Below are 9,598 nucleotides of genomic sequence, written 5' to 3'. Positions count from 1 at the left end.
ATTTGGGGATTTTAAATTCGTCTGGGTGACGGATGATCATTTTAGCGCTGTTAAAGGTAATGCGTCGAGGGGCTTTCCACTAATGATAATTTTCGTTCATTGGGATAGAGGTTCATTGAAACCGATTGGGTTTTAAAAAAAAATCATTTATTTTAATTTTTAAAAAATGTTTCGAAGAAAAGGTTTAAGAAACTTAACTAGAAAAGACCTCTAATTAAAAGACAATCATGGTTTTTGGCATATTTTAGTTCAAGTTTTTCCTAGAACTCCAGTTTGTCTTAACCCCTTTGGTCAATTTTTTTGGAGTAAGATTCGAAATAGGCTAGCAAGTAAAATAGTGGTCAAACTAGTCTTTTTGTACAAGCATTTGAATAATAACAATAGGAATAACTCTGTAGAAAATATTTAATAGATACTTAAATTCTATGATTAGTTTGCTTTTGGTTCATTTCTAATCAGGTTTGTAATTCAATAGAATTAAAAAAAAAATAAATCAATAAAAATAAAAAAAAATCAACAACCTTGGCTTAAGGCTTGCCTCAAAGCTCATTGTTGATTTTCAAAATATTTCCCTAATATTTTGGGGTTCGATTTGTCGCCATCTTTTAAAATGGTGGCTACGTATGTAAAAACCTTCTTTACGAAACAAATTTCAACCAATTTTACTAACTTTTTGGAAATTGGTTCCTCATACCCTGTTGACGGGTTTTATGGCTTTTGGGGTTCTATTTGCCACTATATTTTAAAATGGCTACCCGATAAGTAACATAAATTACCCGGGAAACGTCAGGTGCCTTATCTGCTAGTGCTAACTGTAACAAATGAAGTTCACCGGGCACTTTTTCAAAATTGAAAATATAGATGATATCATAAGTTCATAAGTGATGTTCCATAAGTTTGTCGCTGTTTACTGGAAACTTGTCATGAAGTGACTTAGGTCATAGATTCTAGTGAGGCACTGTCAAAAGCTTAGTAATGCAGACTAAATAGGAAGATGGAAGTCCTGCAAAATTAACCGAGTGTAGTAAATTTTCGCTTCCGTCGTTCTCGAACTAGCTCGAGCTGTAAGTCTCTAGCATTACGAGGTATAAGTAGCGTCATACTTATGGAACATACCTTATAAACTTATGATGATATTCATGTTCTGAACCCTCAAAATAGCTAAAAATAACGAAAACATTTCCCTATCCTCTGTTGGGCTTAAAATTCATGGTAAAACTCACTCAATCCAAATAGCTAGCTATCCGAGAACGAAACTGAACACTTGGTCTCAATGGGCGATGTCGTCTCAGCTAATGTTCTGCTGGATAGCAGCTAGGTCTGCAGCTCATTTTGCATGGTGTTAAAATCGTTTGCGGATATACAGCATAGAAAGCTGCTGCACGAGATGATATTCTTTCTTCGCAATTAGCACTAATTTCTTTCATTAAGTAAAAACTATTTTGAAGTTTTGCAGTTAAAGATTCTAATCACTTAATTAACAGTTTATGAAAATTGGTTAAGCTTTATCATTCAATTAACGATTATAAAATTCGACATTACTAATTATTTTGGATCCCACTTGGACTTGGAAATAGAAGGGGAATTAAACTAAGAGCTCCGTTACGGCCGCGGTTCAATGGTGACTGTGACACAACGATGGAAATAGAACAACACCTACAAGGGGAATAGGTTAACACTATTCAGAGCAACTAGGCCAATACAGCGTTTACATTGATCGCCACAGTTGCACAGTAAAGGATCGAAAAATTTCATACCTGTATCAGGGATAGATTTAATTTTAAAAGTAGGAATGGAGAACAGAGTAATCTGGGCGCGCGTCATAGTCTCGGACCCCCCTTTCACGGGACGGAGGGGGTATGAAAGAAGAGGCGGGTCATAGCGACAGAGGTAAAAAAGATTTCGTTTATTATTATTCGTATATTTTTTTATGTGATGTTAACTTAACATTTTTCAGTTTTCATGAATATTTAGGTTGACAGCAATTGTATCAAGAAGAGCTACATATATATTTTATGCAAAACCACACAAGGTCTTCTTCCAGTTGAATAGAACTTCGGTCCAATGGGACTTAATGAAAATCGCTCGTTTTAGCTACGTTCGGTCGAATGGGACCAGGGTTGTTGATTTTTTTGATCTTTTAAAAAAATCAAAAAAAAATCATTTTTTATTTATTTAAATCAGATTTTTTTTTATTTTTATTGAACTACTAGTTAGTAAATTACCATCATGAAAACTTTTCAGTCAAAATTAACCAAAAGCAAAATAACCATGACATTTAAGCAGAAATTGGATATTGTTACTATTCAAATGCTTGTACAAAAAGACTAGCTTGACCGCTACTTCATTTCCTAGCCTATTTCGAATCTTACTCCAGTTAAAATTGACCACGAGTGGCAAGAAAAACTGGAGTTCTGGGAAAACTTAATCTGACATATGTCAAAACCATGATTGTTTTTTAATTAGAGGTCTTTTCTTGTTAAGTTCCTTAAAATATTTCTTGAAATCTTAGAAAACATTTTTTAAAAATAAAAATAAAAATAAATACTTGATTTTAATCAAATGATTTAAATCCAACTGATTTAAAGGCCGACTTCCATCGAAAAAGAGTTCTAGAGAACTGAAAACCGAGCATCGAGACTAACAATGGAGCGGCCGTGCCGATTTTCGAGTCCCCGCTGGGGCAAAAGATGGAAGGGTTCTCGCTAACTGAAAGCCGTGCCGAATGTGGTTCTAACGAACTGAAGATACACAATAGAGAATTTTCTTCGGGGAAATGCAAAAATTCGAGAGGAAATAAATTTAAAAGGATTTCTATTGTGGATCTTCAGTACGCTAGAAATACATTGCACGGCTTTCAGTTAGCGAGAACCCTGCCATGTTTTACCCCAGCGGGGATTCGAAAATCGGCACCGTCGCTTCATTGTTAGTCTCGATGCTCTGTTTTCAATTCGCTAGAACCCTTTTCGTTGGAAGTCGGCCTTTAAATCAAATAACCCTGAATGGGACACCACAAAAAAAAAACCTTCTGGGTTCGGTTGAATGCAACCAAAGCTGGAAAACGACATTAGTCGTATTGACACTAGAACGCTTTGAAACTACTTCAAGTATAGTTTTATGGTTAGATAGATTATATTTTTAATTTTTTGGTCTTTAATAAGATTTATCCGATATTTCCGAATCGTTTCAAAGTAGTTTGTGGGTCTCATTAGTGTCAATGTGGGATAGCTATTAAAAATATCCTTAATTGTCCGTGACAAATGACTTATCAACTTCATTAGCGAAATTAAAATGAAACGAGAGTACACCAGAGTTCATCAAGTGATCAAAGACAATGTAATGATTACGCTATATAGACAGACTGGGTACCATCTTCTTCAAAGATACTTTCAAAACGGAACTCGTGAAACGTTAAATGGAGTAAAAGGACCAAAAAGAGGACCCGAGAATGTAAAATATTGCCATCTTGAATTACACACAGAGGTCAAGAAGGTAGTTGCACTTTTTTTTTTGGGGAAATTAAGGTATATTTAGTTTAAAAGGCCTGTCTCGTTAGCGTAACTCTTAAATAGCTTACTTTCAGGTAGATTTAATTAGATTTTTTGTAGGGTCATTTTCTGAAATAAAATATCGTCCTTTGTCGCGTAGGGTTCTCATTTGGTTCCGAGTCGCGATATAGTTCAAATGCGACTGATTCGAACTAAACTAGACTTCATAAATATCATACGCTCTCTCATCTAAGGTATAATATTTTGAGAATCGGCGGAGCCATCGTAAGTTAATAAGGGTTTTTGGGAAATAGCTTGTTATGATCTTTAGCCCTCTTTTCAAAGGATGATTACGCCACTAAAATAACATTTTTCGTAACAATATAAGCACTTATTTTAACCAGAAATCGGCTGATCTTATTATTCAAAACTGTAAATGAATCAAATGTGTAGTTATGGCTTGGAAAGGATTTATGTTTACTTGGAAAACTTGATCTTTAATAGACTGTTTTTAACTGCCCTAAAGGCCGACTTCCAGCAGCAAAAAGAGTTCTAGCGAACTGAAAACCGGCATAGAGTCTAACAATGGAGCGACGGCGCCGATTTTTGAATCCCCGCTGGGGTAAAAGATGGAAGGGTTCTCGCTAACTGAAAGCCGTGCAATGTGGTTCTAGCGAACTGGAGATGAACAATAGAGAATTTCCTTCGAGAGAAAGCAAAAATTCGAGAGGAAATAAATTTAATAGGATTTCTATTGTTCATATTCAGTTCGCTAGAACCACATTGCACGGCTATCAGTTAAAGAGAACCCTTCCAACTTTTGCCCCCAGAGGGGCTTCGAAAATCGGCACGGTCGCTCCATTAGACTCGATGCTCGGTTTTCAGTTCGCTAGAACCGTTTTCGTTGGAAGTCGGCCTTTAAGTTGAACTCATTTTCTGGTAATTGGCCGCTGAAAATCAGCCTAAAACTAGCCATCTTCAATTTTTTATGGGTATATTGAACTTACTATTATGGCTTTATTGAATTTCCTATTATGGCTTTATTGAATTTCCTATTATGGCTTTATTGAATTTCCTATTATGGCTTTATTGAATTTCCTATTATGGCTTTATTGAATTTCCTATTATGGCTTTATTGAATTTCCTATTTATGGGTTTATTTTTTCATTTATATTTAAATTACGTACGCTTTTGGTGCTACCCTTTCGAATTTGATCAGACTTTTTATTACAAATATAAAGACGCACGAGTATATTTTATACTGCTTCCCATTTTACACGGTGTCTACAGCCAAAGTCTGGACAATGTGAACAGAGTATACTTTTTGTATTTATCTATCAACTTTTGCCAAAATCATTTATTAGTGTCAATTTTAAATTTGAGTGAAACGAATAAGTTATCGCTTATTTCGGTACACTAAAGTTTTGAAAGCTAAACTTGGAGATGTTGTGAAAGAAAGTATATAGAACGTGTACGGCAAGCATTCCACCGAAGGCAAATGTTTCGAGGCGCTAGCCATTCGCCAAAATTTTGTACACCTGATTACCGATTTCTGAATTTTTACGTGAGTTCCAATGATTACTGAACGATTTTTTATTTCCATGATTACGGTTATTTTCGGTGATTTCCATAATCTTCACACTGATATTGCCGCTGATTACTTGTGATTTCTGTTTAAATTCTAATGAATTCCGGTGATTTTTTGGTGAATGCCGAGATTACCACGGGATTCTTCGTGAATTTCAATGAATGCAGTGATTATTTCTATTTCACTGATTACGATTTTTAATTGGATTTTCGAATTCCTCGATTGATTACGCGTGAATATTTCACAAAATGTGTGATTACAAAAGAGTACTAGTAAATCAAGTAAGCGTGAACCTCTTTTAGAGAGAGAACTCCCAACCCGACCATGGGAAAAAGTTGGTTGTGATTTTTTTGAACTCAAGGGTCAACATTACTTACTTATGATTGATTACTTCTTAAAATACATTGAGATCCAACATATGCATGGCACAACAGCTCCAGCGGTAATTAGTACCAATGGACAGGTTGAACGCGCTGCACTCTTAAAAATAACTGTTTCTTCCTGTTGAATTACCGTAAAATTTCAACAAGTAACATCCAATACCAGATATTACCGTTGGATTAACAGGATATTTACTATAAGCAACAGTAAAAATGTAATAATTTTAGTAACTGTACATTTAGCAGTAAATGTTCAATAAATAACAAGAAAGTTACTGTTATCTCAAAATACCGTACCATCAACAATAAAGTAATAGTAACAAGTCGGGAAAGCCAAAATATTACCTCTCCGAGTGGAGATGACTATCACTACCCTTTAAACAACCTAAATATATGCATCTATCGCTTTTTTTAATTCTTTGCAAGTGCAGGAATTCAATTTTAAAATAGTCAATTGTTCAAGCCTTTTCAATATCTCTCAATTGCTGTGGAAACTCTACTCTCTCGCTATACCTCAACCGTATTCTTAGTCTACCAGTATGATTTGTAACATTTGTCCCGAGGGGCTTGCCACTGGGCGAAAAAGTGTACAAGTGATTTCAGATTTCAAGTGATTTCAAATGACTTCAAGCGATTTCAAATGACTTCAAGCGATTTCAATTGACTTCATGCGATTTCAAATGATTTCAAGCGAGTTCAAAGATTTCAAGCGATTTCAAATGATTTCAATTTGATTTCCAATGATTTCAAAATGATTTCCAATGATTTCAATCTGATTTCCAATGATTTCAATCTGATTTCCAATGATTTTAATCTGATTTCCAATGAATTCAATTTGATTTCCACTGAATTCAATTTGATTTCAAATTAATTCAATTTGATTTCCAAAGAATTCATGTGATTTCCAAAGAATTCATGTGATTTCCAAAGAATTCACATAATTTCATATGAATTCAAACTGATTTCATATGAGTTAATATGAATTCAATCTGATTTCCAAGGATTTCATATGAATTCAATCTAAATTTTTCTGAAATCACAAGAATTACAAGGAAATCACAAGAATTACAAGGAAATCACAAGAATTACAAGGAAATCACAAGAATTACAAGGAAATCACAAGAATTACAAGGAAATCACAAGAATTACAAGGAAATCACAAGAATTACAAGGAAATCACAAGAATTACAAGGAAATCACAAGAATTACAAGGAAATCACAAGAATTACAAGGAAATCACAAGAATTACAAGGAAATCACAAGAATTACAAGGAAATCACAAGAATTACAAGGAAATCACAAGAATTACAAGGAAATCACAAGAATTACAAGGAAATCACAAGAATTACAAGGAAATCACAAGAATTACAAGGAAATCACAAGAATTACAAGGAAATCTCAAGAATTACAAGGAAATCACAAGAATTACAAGAATTACAAGGAAATCACAAGAATTACAAGGAAATCACAAGAATTACAAGGAAATCACAAGAATTACAAGGAAATCACAAGAATTACAAGGAAATCACAAGAATTACAAGGAAATCACAAGAATTACAAGGAAATCACAAGAATTACAAGGAAATCACTATCTAGCTAGCCTGGTAAATCACGGAAAATCACGAGGGGTCGGACGTTTAGGAAAAAGTGTACGGGATTTCGAAATCCCATTTGATTTCGTCGGATTTCATTTGATTTCGTCGGATTTCATTTGATTTCATCGGATTTCGTTTGATTTCGTCGGATTTTGTTTGATTTCAGAATTTGATAAAATCCAATGGATTTCATCGAATTTTGAGATTTTCCCCGTGATTCCGTCGGATTTTGCTATTTTTACCGTGATTTCGACTGATTTTGCGATATTCCCCTTGATTTCGTTGGATTTTGAGGTTTTTCGCGTGATTTCGTTGGATTTTGAGGTTTTTCGCGTGATTTCGTTGGATTTTGAGGTTTTTCGCGTGATTTCCTGGGATTTTGAGGTTTTTCGCGTGATTTCCTGGGATTTTGAGTTTTTTTGCGTGATTTCCTCGGTTTTTGAGATTTTTCCCCGTAATTTCGTCGGATTTTGTGATTTCTTTTGATTTTGGATTTCGTGAATTTTGTAATGGATTTCACGATTTCTTTACTGATTTTGCTTCTGATTTTGTGATTTTTATGTTGATTTCGTGATTTCTTTGTTGATTTTGTGATTTTTTTTACTGATTTTATGATTTCTTTACCGATTTTGTGATTTCGTTGCTGATTTCGGATTTTTTATTTGATTTCGAAATCAGCATTGATTTCGGATTTCTTAAATTGGATTTCACGGGTAGCGTACGGGATTTCATGAATGACCGACCCCTCGGAAAATCACCACTAGGCCGCACTAGGCACGGAACCGAGCGCGGAATTTTCCCACGGCCTGAGTCATGCAAACATCTTAAATATACTTCGGAATAGACCAATTTGAATATTATTGTGTAAAGAGAAACATGGACGTTGGGGTAGTATTCGAATTTACCTATAGGATTAATACTAATTCACAATGATTTAACCAATATAGACCAAGATTTCAAGAATTCACAATGATTTCACTAAGAATTCACAATGATTTCACTATGAATTCACTATGATTTCAAGTATTCAATTTGAATTCAAAACAATTTCCAGACTTCATATTAATTTCGAAATGATTTCAAGATTGCGTTTTGATTTCGAAATGATTTCAAGACTGCGTTTTGATTTCGAAATGATTTCAAGACGATTTCTAGAATTCAATATGATTTCACTACGATTTCATTATGATTTCACTACGATTTCAATATGATTTCACTACGAATTCAAGAATTCACTTTGATTTCAAAATGATTTCAAGAATTCAGTTTGATTTCAAAATGATTTCAAGAATTCACTTTGATTTCAAAATGATTTCAAGAATTTACTTTGATTTCAAAATGATTTCAAGATTTTATTTTGATTTCAAAATGATTTCTTGTCGAGTGTACACTTGATTTCATAAGTGGCTAGCCCCTCGATTTGTCCATATCAAAGCTGAATCATACCTCGCCACACAAAAAGCAAATGTCCCCAAAACATGGAAGCCACAACCCAATCACACATAAGCTAGGCTCCCACTTAACCAAAATAATTATTAAACAGTTAAATACTCACAAAGATTGGCAAAATCAATCTCCTTCAGTAATACCAAGAAGGAATTTACTATAAGAAGGCCTAAAAAGGCGCCCGGTGTGCGCGTGATAGTCGACAATCCCCCCTCATGGGTGGGGGGAGGCTGGAAACCAAGGCGGGACTTAATATTTTATCTTACTCTATATTTTCCACCAGCTATCTCTTTTAACTTTTCGTTAAGCCTTGGTTTGATTTTTGGAACTGACGAAATTATAAGTACAGTACACTTGATTCGATTTAGAAACAATTATAGAACGAACGATTTTCACGTAGAGACACGTATTCAAAATCTATTAAGTATGGTTCAAAACCTTTAACTAACTTGTTAATGGCAATTAAAAACCATTCTCGTACCGTTTCTGCACCGCTGGCATCCTCCATTTTCTGTTTACTTTGCTCGAGGTTTTTTTTCTCTATTCGGAATACGTCAATCGCGTCTGTATGACCTATCCCCACGGGATCCAATAGGAAAGCGCAGAGCAATGACGGGCATGAAAGGGGTGGGGCTTATTTGTCCGCTGACACCGGCGTAAGAGTAGAAGCGTAAAATCTAGTGACTTAGGCATTCTTATAGTAAATTTATTCTTGGTAATACGTAGCGCTTAAATATATTATTTTCCGAACAAAATTAATCGAGCAAATTTAACGCTTAACTTCTTCTCTTGAAATTCTATCAAAGAGTGATTCAACTGTTTAAAAAAGGTTTTTTTCGCAAATAGGCGCTATCATCATATCAACCGCAATTCCGTCATATTTAAAAAATATACATTGCCAACACTTTTTAGACACAATAGTGGACGTTTTAGCCTCATTTAAAACATGTAAAACAATATCTCATCTACAAATAGCTTACACATGTCTTTTTTACCAATACCTAGCCGTTTGGATTTTTCTAAAGCAATGTTCTATATTCTTCATTTTTGAAAATATATTTTTAAGCGTTTATAATGATTACTCTCTACACCTACACTAAT

The sequence above is a fragment of the Phalangium opilio genome, unplaced genomic scaffold, assembly GCF_054372755.1.
Source record: "Phalangium opilio isolate 3A_F unplaced genomic scaffold, DU_Popi_V2 ptg000009l_1, whole genome shotgun sequence".
NCBI classification, from domain to species: Eukaryota; Metazoa; Arthropoda; class Arachnida; order Opiliones; family Phalangiidae; genus Phalangium; species Phalangium opilio.
The sequence above is the reverse complement of the archived record's forward strand: the minus strand, read 5'-3'. Positions refer to the sequence as shown.